This window comes from Euprymna scolopes, chromosome 28, assembly GCF_053919585.1.
Source record: "Euprymna scolopes isolate OS-2025 chromosome 28, ASM5391958v1, whole genome shotgun sequence".
NCBI lineage: Eukaryota > Metazoa > Mollusca > Cephalopoda > Sepiida > Sepiolidae > Euprymna > Euprymna scolopes.
This window is the reverse complement of record NC_136509.1, coordinates 96,572,701-96,586,074: the sequence shown is the minus strand read 5'-3', so window position 1 is coordinate 96,586,074 and position 13,374 is coordinate 96,572,701.

Here is a 13,374-nt window from a genome sequence, read left to right as displayed (position 1 = left end):
TGGATTTGACATTAAATAACCTGAAAAGGGTTGATATGCCGTAAAACAGAAACAACCAACCAACAGAAAGATTTCCCGAGTTCAGCAGAAAGATTCCCAAGTTCAACAGAAAGATTTCCCGAGTTCAACAGAAAGATTCCCAAGTTCAACAGAAAGATTCCCGAGTTCAACAGAAAGATTCCCGAGTTCAACAGAAAGATTCCCGAGTTTAACAGAAAGATTCCCAAGTTCAACAGAAAGATTCCCGAGTTCAACAGAAAGATTCCCAAGTTCAACAGAAAGATTCCCAAGTTCAACAGAAAGATTTCCCGAGTTCAACAGAAAGATTCCCAAGTTCAACAGAAAGATTCCCAAGTTCAACAGAAAGATTTCCCGAGTTTAACAGAAAGATTCCCAAGTTCAACAGAAAGATTCCCGAGTTCAGCAGAAAGATTCCCAAGTTCAACAGAAAGATTCCCAAGTTCAACAGAAAGATTCCCAAGTTCAACAGAAAGATTCCCAAGTTCAACAGAAAGATTCCCGAGTTCAACAGAAAGATTCCCAAGTTCAACAGAAAGATTCCCAAGTTCAACAGAAAGATTTCCCAAGTTCAACAGAAAGATTTCCCGAGTTCAACAGAAAGATTCCCAAGTTCAACAGAAAGATTCCCGAGTTCAACAGAAAGATTCCCGAGTTCGACAAGATACACTTGAAAAAAGGTTGGAGGTTATATCCATCGAAATGTTGTAAAAAAAACATTCAAGATGAGAAAAGTAGTCCAAATAATCCAAAAGATTATCAATCCTCATCTAAAAAAATTACATATGGCATAATCACGTCGACATAACGTTGTTGAGCCACCCCCTTAAATAATCCAAATATTACTCAATCTACACCATTAACTATTACTATTACTATACTACCACTTTATATTTATTAACCATTATCCTCAAGCAGCTTTTGAGCCTTGATAAGTACTGGTGACTCCCAGGTAAAACAGAAACTGTTTACGGGCTATGTGGTAAGCAGACTTTTATTGTAAAGTCATTCCAAATTTGAAATGATTATTGCGAGTTGGTGGAGGTATACACTCTCCAGTCGCTCTTGTCTTACATTTTCGTTCTTTATGAGAAAATGATGGCACTTTCTATGGTTTCCTTTTTTTTCCTTTTTTTTTTTTTTGCAAATCTTTCGGGAATACAAATGCATTTTTAATTAGACAGATTTGAAGTTTCACAACATTCGTATGCGCTGATTGAATTTTCATCATCGATATCGATGAAACTTGTGCAGCATAAAATCCGCTTTTAGTATTTCCTCTCATTCGATAATCCGACAACTTCATCTTTAATTCATCAAATATATTTCACGCTGAACTCAGCACAGAAAAGTAGCATGTCTTGTATTATTTGCTTTATACAGGCTACTTTTCTCATCCTGAGTTTTCTTTGCACAACGTTTAGATCGATGTAATCTCCGGTCTTCTCCAGGTGTATCTTGTCAAACTTGGAATCCTTTCTGTTTAACTCTGAAATCCATACAAATTTTCAAACAGAACCCTTTGTAATGAAGTACACGGCTTAACATATGTAGCCTAAGTCGCAAAGGAGACAAAGAATAGGAAAGAACTTCAACTCACTGTTTCATGTTTTAAAAGAAAAGGCCTTTCTTTCACGTTCTCCCACCACGCATGACTTCTCATTACATCACCGACATGTCTCTTACGTGATCGTCTTCTCTAACATGATCGCCTTCTCTAACATGATTGTGCTCTTTCTCTCTCTCTCTCTGTCCTCTCGAACATGCTCTCGAATGTGCTCCCAAATGTTCACCTGTCTGTGCACACGTTTCTTTTATATCTTCCTCTTTTTCCCCATCATGACGTCACTTGCGCACATGGCTTGGCATTAACATAGACACGTTTGTGCTCTGTTACATGTGTATTTAATCCATGTAGGTAGAATGCTCTCGTTCCGTCAGCCATGTCTGGGCAAAAGTTCTCAGTAATTACCAATTGTATTTTTAGTGTCGCTTGCATTGAGTCTTGAACCTTCAACCTCCAGAAGAGTGTAACTTAAAGCTGAATTTTACCAAGTACTTTATCCACTATGCAAGGACCTGTGACGTAGTTGATATAGTACTTCTACCTAATTTTATCGATCCTTATCTCAAAAATCTGTAAAAAATGAACATCCATAGGATTGCAATTCTTACAGAGTCAGTTCCGAGTATTGACAGAGCATCCCTGGTCAGCCATTTTCTTTTGTTTAATTTTTGTTCTGTTATGAAATTTTTTTCAATCATTTTTTTTCTTTTTTTTTTTTTTTTTTTTGACAGGCTAAAATTTTTTTAAACTTTAACTCCAACCCTAATTAGAGCTTCAACCTAATCTACCACATGCTTAGTTCCATCTACCATTTTTTACATTTTTTGCTGCTTACAAACTGTAAACTGTTTCAGTCTTTTCTGAGACTAACTCGATATTCTCTATCAATACTCGAAATTGGCGCGATGAGAACTGAAATCCTTTGGGTTCCCATTCCTTACAAGCACCTTGTTTTTATTGATAAGCACAGTCTTTCTTAAAAAAACGGGAAATCAAGTTTGTCCAACATTTAAGTAACAAAGAACTGGACCAGACACAGGTATTTATACTTATCATTTCATGAACCCATCCTCCCGGGTATTACCTTTTCCTTTCTGGTAGAGGGCAGCACTTATTGTCTTTTATTGATCTTTTCTAGGAAAAAAACAGCCAGAAAAATATGCTCACCAGCACCCACCCACTTCGCAAAAAAAATAGAGGAACCGTAGCTTTTAATATAAAAGATGTATTATTTCCTAATAAAATGGAATCTATTCATATAATTGACTATTTGCGTAAATAGATCGTTTCCCTTATAGTTGATACTACCTATTTGTTGCAGTGTTTTCACGCGATTGTCAGCAGCACGTCTTGTATTTTGTAGTTCCCAAAAGACACAATAAAAGAAAACACGTACATTCATCTTTTTTTTTTTGTGTTGTTTTAATACTTTTTGTGATTTGTTCTAGAATAGCTCCGTTATGAAATACCTCGTCACAGAAAAAACGACAATATGGAAGGTATCCCACTAACTATCTGTCTGTCTCTCTCTTTCTCTCTCTCTCTCTCTCTCTCTCTCTCTCTCTCTCTCACACACACACACACACACACAGTAAACTGTCTCTCTTTCTGTAACTGTTCTCTTTGTAATAAACCTTCTGTTATAAACATGCGTGTCTAAGTGGGTTTATCAACTGATGATTTCGAACTTGGTTTCCCAATATGTATATTAGGGTAGGTCGATTTTTAACCTTTTTAAAAAAAATCAACTCAACTAGCCCCAGGAAAGTTGTGTAGTAGTATACCTAATACTCATACAAAAAAGTAGATCTCTTACTTGCACCGTTATTTGAGGAAATAACATTAAAGATCATCTACATAAACAAATTGAAAAATCTTTGTTTTTTTATATATTTTCCCTATGAATTGGTTAGAAAAATTATTTTCAATATTTAAACCCAAAAATGTTATTTTGTTGCATTAAAATAAAATAAATAAGGTAAAACAGATAAAAGATAACTAGAATTAAAAAATCTACCCCCCATTAGCTCTGACTGCTCCAACATTCGTTTTTTTAACTTCCTTAATGAAATTGGAAATGATAACATTTTAAAAGATTGAAATAACAGATAATTGTTTTTGTTATAAAAAAAGAAAATAATGTGTATCCTCTTGATTAACATATTGCATCAAATTGCTGTATGTAAGATTCCTTAGAAGCGAATGCAGGCCTCATTTGCCGACACAACACCTTTGCAATTATATGCTTGTGTCTTGCTTCAAACCCATACACTGATTCAGAAGCTTCAGTTGTTAATTTAACTGCCCTTTCAACACTTTGTGAATGTGAGGGCAAATCTGGAAACTTCAACTTAATTCCATTTATCAGTGAATTCAAAAGTTCATCTTCAGAAAATGTTTCTGTAAATGCCGGTTCACAAACTCCACTCTGTGAAAGGTCAATTAATTCAGACCAATGATTGGCATTAAAATTGATTTGTGTTATTTTTTTAAATCTTTTTTTGGCTGGCTCCTCTTTCCTGAAAAAATAGAAAAATTACTTTATTGAGCTAACTTAAAAGTGTAAGCTTATCTATTTTAATGTTTATAATGAAATGCAAACATAAATTTAAAATGACTTGATAAATCGACAAGAACAATTTAATTAATATTATATGCATGAATTGTTACCGAATTGACAAAATTATTTTTATTGCTTCTTCTCTCACTTCTAGCTCATCTGATTTTACCATAGCATACAATATATTTTCAGTTAGCAAAGCAAAAGCATTATGCTGTAAATTTTTTAATGTAATGTGCTGAATTTCAGGTGGCTGTTTCTTGATCCTTTTTTTTTTTTTTTTTTTTACAAAGGCATCACCACATTATCAAGGCCCAGAGGCCACTCAAGGATAAGGGTTAAAGAGTGTACAGTAGAAGTTGGTCAATATAGTAATCATTAGTAATGAAAATTTGGTAAATTTAATAACTTATATGGAACGGCTCATCAAGAACTTATTTACTTTAGACTTGAACAAAACCATATTGTAGTCAGCCGGAAAGCAGGAAAACGGAAGACAATTCCACAGGCGTGCAGTTCTAAGAAAGAAGCTTTGTTCATGGAATCTACGTTTAGGTTTAGGCACAGATAAAGAGTGGGGGAAATTATTGATAGTGTTTACAGCTAGACGAGTGTTTCTTGTGAAAGTTATGATCCTACTGATCAATGGTAAGTGAAAATGTTATGTAGTTGTGGAACACGAGAAATTATGTGTTATTAATCTGTCTATCGATCTATCTATATATCTATGTGTATCTATCGACCTAGCTATCTATTTATCTCGATCTAGCTATCTATCTAACCAGCGAGGTGAAAAAGAGATGAGACGTGAAGCTATGTTTTTCATAAAAATTGTCAAAACATATTTCGGTATAAAATGGACAAGTTGCATGGAAGTTCTAAAAATAGCTGACCGGAAGGACGTGATCAGCTTGGCTGGATATAAACTAGTTAGAATTTGGACGTCAAAGAGAGCGGACGGTTTAACAAGTCGTTCCCCCTCACTGGGGAGGGAGCTGATGTGCCTCGAAAATGGAGACTAATAGAATTAACCACTCAAGCAAAGATACTCAATTTCAATTCTTCTGTGGTCGACACTTGGAAAGTGAATAAAAACTATATATACAACCAACCATCGTCTTGGAGCTGAAATGCATTCGTCTACAGGCTTCCAGCTTCCCCACCAAGAACAAATGAAATTCCAGGTGGACCACAAGATAAAAGATGGTATGTTGCAAAACATGAGCAATGTATGTCGAAATGAACACATGAATACAATGACAACAATGGTGAAACAATGATGATGATAATGATTATGATGATGATGAAGATGATGATGACAATGATGGTGACAATGATGATGATGATGACGACAATGATGACAATGATGAAGATGATGACGACAATGATGGTGACAATGATGATGATGACGACAATGATGAAGATGATGACAACGATGATGACAATGATGAAGATGATGACGACAATGATGGTGACAATGATGATGATGATGATGACAATGATGACGACAATGATGATGACAATGATGATAAAGATGACGACAACGACGATGACAATGATGATGATGATGACAATGATGACGACAATGATGATAAAACAAGGATGATAAAACAAGGATGATAATAATGACGACAGTGATGATACAGAAGATGATGATGATGACGACAATGAGGAGATAATGATAATGATGATAAAAATGATGATGATGATAACTAAAATGATGATAAAATGGTGATGATGATGATGATGATGATGACGACGATGACGATAATGATCATGACAATGATGATGATTACGACAATGATGATGATTATAACAACGATAATGACTATGATGATGATGACAAAGATAATGGCAATAATGATGATGACGACAATGATGATGACAACGAACATGACAATGATGATGATGACAATGATGATGATAATAACAACAATGATAACAATGAATATGATGACAATGATGATGATGACAACAATGATGATGACAGTGATGATGATGATTTAAATAGCTAGACTTTGGAATTCTCTTCCTGCTACCTGCTTCCCACACTGTACTGATATGCAGAAGATTAAATGTAATGTAAACCCATATCTTTATCTTTTATAGGCATGGTCTTACGTCCAAGTAGCAATCTGCCTTGTTTGGGGTGAAGGTGAATAGAAAAAAAAAATGCATCAAAATAGGCCATATGTGAAGTTTTAAAAACTGTTCGATCTCCATAGTTCCCTTAGGAAGGCACTTAGAGATTAGGGACCTCTTCACTTGTCTTATTTGGAAGATTTTATAGATATCATTTAAATTTCATGTAAATAAGATAGATTTGAAGTTTTAAGGGAGGTCTAGCCATCATAAGCACTTTAGAATTGCACTTAAGGATTCAGGATTCTTCCATTGTCTTCCCCGGAATATTTATATATGAATACAGTTTTAGTTTTAATGTAGATTTTTAACCCTTTTAATATATAGGGAATACACATGCACACATACTGACATATTTTTGTGACCTCAAACGCGGAAATGGTTTAGAAAATGGTATTTGTGTTCATGACTAGACAGAATGCGTAGAAAACAAGAGTTGTAGTATTTAGCACTAATATGGCACACTTCAAGAAGCAATATTTACAGCCCTCCTACCATGCGGGGGGATGTGACATAAAGTCGGAAGGTGGGATGAAGGGATAAATGAACTAAATAATACCTTTCTCAACTCACACACACAGTCATAAACATACGCACTGACACTAACACACACACATACACACAATGCAATAATTTTTTTTTTGTTTTTTTTTGCAAAGAAGTTACCACTTATCAAGGTCCGGAGGCCACTTGAGGATAAGAGTTAATGAGTGTACATTAGTCAATGGGACAATATCGTAGTAACCGTTAGTAGTGGAAATTTAGTAAATTGGATTACTTAAGGGGACAACTCATCCAGAACTTGTTTACATTGAACTTGAAGACGACCACATTGTAGTCGCATGGAAAGCAGAAAAATGGAAGAGAGTTCTACAGGTGTGCAGTTCTAAGAAAGAAGCTTTGTTTATGGAATCTACGTTTAGGTTTAGGTACAGATAAAGAGTGGGGGAAATTATTGATAGTCGTTTTAGATAGACGAGTGTTTTCCGTGAAAGGCAATGAGTGAGACATAGATTGGAACTCAGATGAGCACTTATCACGATAAAACAGAGACAGGCTCGCAATACCTCTGCTGTGGAATAAAGGCTGCAGGGAAGAGAAATGAAGTCTATTTTGAACTTTGTCAAGGCAGGATAAGCTGCTTCTAGCAGTTCCTGCCCAGATGTGGCAACAATACTCCTTCCTTGGATGCACTTGGCTCTTATATAGGTAGAGAATTGTATCAGTAGTGAGATATCTACTGGAACGGTAGAATAATCTCACCATTTTTCCAGCAGCCTTGCATTAAAATTAACCAGCCACCTCTTTCCCCATTGCACCTCATGATCAAGACCAGAGAAAAGAGAATCAGAGAAAACTTAATCATTTATGGCCTTTGAAGTGTTGCCATAGATAGTAGTGTCATCAGCATAAATGTCTACGAATGATCTTAGGATGTGATTTGGGAGATCATTGATGCAGATCAGGAAGAGAGTTGGGCCCAGGATGGACTCCTGAGAGACTCCAGCATTAATACTGTAAGCTTCTGATTTCTGCCCATCAACAACTACTCTTATGAACCTATCAGAGAGAAATGACCTAATAACTGAGAAAACATTTCCAGTTTTATCGTAGCTGGAGATTTTGTGGGTAGATCTTTATGACATACCCTATCAAAAGCCTTTGATATGTCAACAGCAAGTGTCTTAGAAAGGAAGCCTCTGTCAAGAAATTCACTAATCCTATGAAATATAACTATTAGCACATCTGCTGTAGATCTAGCAGAATGGAAACCATATTGCATGTCACTAAGGAGATTATTTTTCCTTAGGTGGTTGACTACTATTTAACACAGATTTCAGCAACTCACTTATGACACACAGGAGTCTGGATTGAGAGAGAGAGAGAGATGACCAATCACCTGAATTCGTAAATACAGGGCATACTGATGAGGTTTTTCAGGGTGTTAGGGAGCAATTCTCCTTAAGACATTGCTTAAACAGCTTTGCAAGTATGGGAGCTAGTTCTGGTTGAAGCTTTTTCAGCACTATAATTGGAATGCTATAGTTGTTTACCGGAATCAAGGTTCTTGATTAGCTTGACAACATCATGCACATATACTTGTATGTCGCATAGCATGTTTTCAGAGACATGAGGAAATATCAGTGGTTTGGCAACCCTGATCGCATAGGGTAGAACATTCTTGGCAAAGAGTTTGGCTTTGTCCGATGCTAACGAAATTACCTCAGGTCCATTGATGATGGTTGGGATAGAGCACGTGCTTTTATTCGAGACCCTGTTTGTTATTTGCCAAAATTGGTGGGAACCAAGCTGCTGCTCAACTACTTTGGACTTGACAGACTAAGCATACAACTGTCTTGCGTTTTTTTATTACTCTTTTACGGTGGTTGCTGGCAGTCCTGAAGGTGGCTTTAGTCGCAGTACATCTATTACATTGGAAGCAGTGGAAATAGTGCTTTCTGTGCGCAATGGCAGCAGCACATTCTGAAGAAAACCACAACTGATTGTTAGGTTTTTGCTGGAATTTTTTGAAGGGTATGAAACCGTCTATACCTACAATTAACCATTCCATCAGGTCTGATACTATAGAGGATACATTTCTTTTTATACATGGAATGCAGAGGTGGATCTGGTATAAATGTACAGAAGCTATCCCAGTCAGCCATACAGTATCTATCTACTGTAGAATAGAGAGGTATGTCAGAGGACTTATTACATTTTCATTTTATTTTAACTGAAAAAACAAAGTGGTTGGAAGATCCCAGTGGAGACAGAACGGAGGTTGATCATAACTCAGAGCAAGTTGTGAGAAAAAGGTCTAGGAGACTTGCATACTAACCGTCAGTGTCTGACGCATGTAGGTAAGTTAGTGAACAATCTGAGTTAGGTCATAAGCTATAGAGAAATCATGACAGAACCTCCCCCTCATTATCTGTCTTGTTTGAGTGGGCTAACTATTCCACATTGTGGATACTGAAGTCTCCACAGACGTGAATGCTAGTCGAAGGATAAGCAGACAGCATGTGGTCAGTTTTCTTAAAGATAGTAACTCCGCTGTTGTGAGGGCGACAGAGGGCAAATATAAACACTGTGGTGTGACTAAGTGCAACCTGGCAGCACATATAGAGCAATTCCGGGTCTTCTTTAGAGATGTCCCTACCACATGGAAAGCCATCTCTAATGTAGGCACATATTCCACGACGATCTTGGGGGTCAGATTTGGATGTTAAGTTAGAATATCTTTTATAAACACAAACTTATCGAGGGAAATAGTCGGTCCAATGCTAGTTTCACTTAGGAATAATAGGTTTGGTTTAGTCTCCTGTAATTGGGTTTCAACCTCTGGAAGGTTGGAACGTAGACTCTTTATGTTAGAGAAGGAGACATGGTAGTGAAGGGGGTGGGGGCTACGTTGGAAGTTGTAGTTCTGGGTTTAATTTTGTATTCTTTCTGGAGACTTTTCATGATGGAGTTTTGGGATTTGTGGAACAGATTGACAGAGAGGGAAAGTAAGACAGAAAAAGAAACGAAGAAATATTTTTTTTTACAGCACATGATAAGATAAAGCCGTAACAATTACCCACTGGCATCGAGAAGTCCCACCAGAAGCTACTGCATGGTCCAGAATTCATTCACTAAATGGGAATACAGCAGCCCAAGTACTTTGCACTTGCTGATAGGATGGCCTCCTTAGTGGTTAATTCAAGGTTCGGGTCCCTGACTATCAGCCAGATAACATCAGCCCAGTAAAACGTTTACCTCCAGCACCCTTATTAGTGACATCGCTACAAGGATAGAAATAGAAACAGAAAATTTCCAACATCTCAGGCGACTGCTCACACAAAAATACTGCAGACCTAGAATACAGCTTTTTTTTTTTTTCCTTTGTCAGAAAAATCACTCATTCTTTCACACTGTCGTCTGCTCATCAAAAATAAATGCATAAACTTATTTATTGGTTTTTCAGATCAGTGGAATTTTCAAAGTTGCAGTTTCACTGTAAATTAATCTTTAGATGCTTGAAATCAAGGGAAGTCGGCCATCTTGATTATGCTCGAAAATACTTCCCGCTTTTTTTTTTTTTTTTTTTTCCGAAAATCAGCTCTAGCACGTCTTCTACTGAACGATGTTTTGTAAATTTTGGAATTAATACTAATTTCGACATCACACTAATTACGTAATAATATTTTTTCCTGCAATGCCTTTGTTCGAAAATATACGGTTGGGTTGGACGACACACTATAGTAAAGTTGCACCTGGAAAAATCCTGGCAACTACATTTAAGGTAACGAGAATGCCGATGTTTCAGGGGAGACAACTCATCATATTTAATGTTGATAACCGAAATTTTGTGTTGCCTGTTTTAATGGCAGCCACTTTAAAGTTGAAAAGTTCAAGATACCTGTAAATGTCTAAAATAAAAATAAATAAATATTTATGGTTTTACGGAAAACGAATAACTTATGCACGTTGTCCGTTTCAACCATTTTTTTTTTTTTTTTTTGGTTAATCAACTTGTCAAGGGAGGTAACTATAACAGTTGAATTTATTAAATATGTCAGGGGAGGCAACTCATAACTATCTTAAAATTAGCTTTGTCAAATTTATTAGACATTTTTTAATCTAAATATTTTTAGATGTTTAGATTAAGAATTTAATAAAAAGGATAAATAAATATATTTTTTACAAAACCTCTGACCAAAGGCAATTATAGTATTTTTCAACTTAGGAATTGTATATATTGTGGTCAATTATATTGATTAACTAGCCATTAGGCATTTTGGCTAAGATCAAAATAATGAACTTTGTATCTCTACTATTATATAAAAGTCACTTTGTGTGTGTGTGTGTGTGTGTGCGCGCGCGAGAGAGAGTTCCTCGTAGGTTCCTAAACAGCTGAGCTTACCTTTTGCAAATTTCACACAAAGCTAATTTATATTTCTGGCAGAGTTCTTAAATATGTGTTGTGCATAAATTCATCCGATATGTATTTACAATCGAAAAAAAAAACAGATCATAAAGTTAGTTTTTTTTTCTTATAAATAAAAAGAAGATTTTTACAGGGGAATTTTTATACGTTACATCGGCAAGGGAGATAATAAAATCTTAGCACATGATTTCTTTTTTTTTAAAAAAAAAAAACAGATTTATTGTCTTCTGGAGATATAGCTTAGTGGTAGAGCATTCGACTACAGATCGAATTATCCCCTGTTCAAGCTCGAGTACCTCACGATTTTACTTTAATTTTTTCTTATTAATGAGTTCAATTTACGATAAAAAGAATAGGTAACATTTAAAATCACAACAAATCATTTCTTCGTTCATTCGTAACATATAATATTCAATAGAGGATTGATTCTGTAATAATACATACATAATCTACATAAATTAAGATATCATGTTTAAGCGTATTGCATGATTGGGCAACGCCGGGCGTCCAGCTTGTATATATATATATATATATATACGGACGATATCAAAACATCGTTAAACTCACTACTCGTTCAAGCAGCCGCCAATAGCGTAATGGTTAGAAGCCTTGACTGCCGTGTAAACGGTCGGGTTTCAATCCTAGCTTGAGGTAGTTGCCTGTCTAGCCGCACTGATGAGTTGTGAAACAGCGAAACAGTACTGTATGTGGATGACTATATATATATATATATATATATATATATATATATACGAGCAAACAGTTAATAAAACATTTTAAAAAACACTTTGAAATGAGTTAAAAACATATTGAATCTGAAAAGGAAACACTAGATAAGTGGATAGTCCTTAATCCACGGAGTTTCGAAGAAATACTCTCCTTCTCATCAGAGGGTAGGAATTAGCAAAATGCGTGATCGGATTTTGCATGCAAAAGTGTTTGATGAAACAACAAGTAAGTCAAAGATCTTACTTGAAAACAAAAAAAGTGAAGCAGAGGGAATGCGGTGAAGAAAAAGGTGATTACACATGAATGGATAGTCTGGTGAAAGATAAATAATCCAGTGACGGTAAAATCCAAATATATAACTTCAAGAAAGTTAATTGAATTTCCATTTGCACAAGTAAAATCCAAATTTATTTTATATATATATATATATATATATATATATATATATATATATATATTTATTTTTTTATTTTTTTTTTTCCGTAACCACAACCAAGGTAAATATTTCTCGCATGGTTTTCCCGTTAGGGATCCCCCACCCCCCGCTTTTTTTCTTGCTATTCAAAAAATGCTACATTGCCTAAAGTGTGTTTATTCATAAAGTCTGAAGAAATGCTGGTTTTTGAAAATTTTCAAACGGCATAATGCTTGAAATTGTCGAACTAGACATTGAAACAATTGTAACGTAAAATCAAATACACTTTTTGTTGCCATCAACAGTCTTGATTTTGCACACACAGTGTATATATATATATATATATATATATATATATATATATATATATATATATATTATTCAATTGCAGGGATATTATGAAGGGAGATGAGTAGCAAGATGTCTGTTTACATGACACTTGAACTTCTGCATATCAGTAAAGTTGGGAAAACAGAATTCCGGAAAGGAGTTCCACAGTCTAGCAGTTCTGGGGAAGAAACTTTTGGAGTAGAAGGCTTTCTTACATCTAGGGATCTCTACTGTGAAGGGGTGGGATTAAGCTGCTTGTCGGGTTTGTCGGGGGTATTTACGTCGAGGGGGTATAAGTGCTTGTAGTATTCACCGTTAAAGTACTTGTAGAACAGGCAGAGGGATACAACATTTCGTCGATGGGACAGAGGCTGAAGCTTAGATGACAGTTCAGGACCTATCAAGTTAGCGGCTCTCTTCTGAACCCTGTCCAGGAGTGAGAGACAAGTAGCAGATACACCAGCCCAAATGTGACAACAGTACTCCATAAATGGTAGAATGGTGGCCTTATAGAGATATAGGATACTTTCAGGCTTAAGTAACTTTCTAGCATGGTAGAGGGAGCCCACCTTTTCGCAGTAGCTTGGCAATGCTCTCAATGTATCTGTTCCAATTCATGTTCCCTGTTAGGCTGAGTAGTTTAAAGGAAGTATTTTCAGGTAATGTGTTTTTTGCCATTGCTA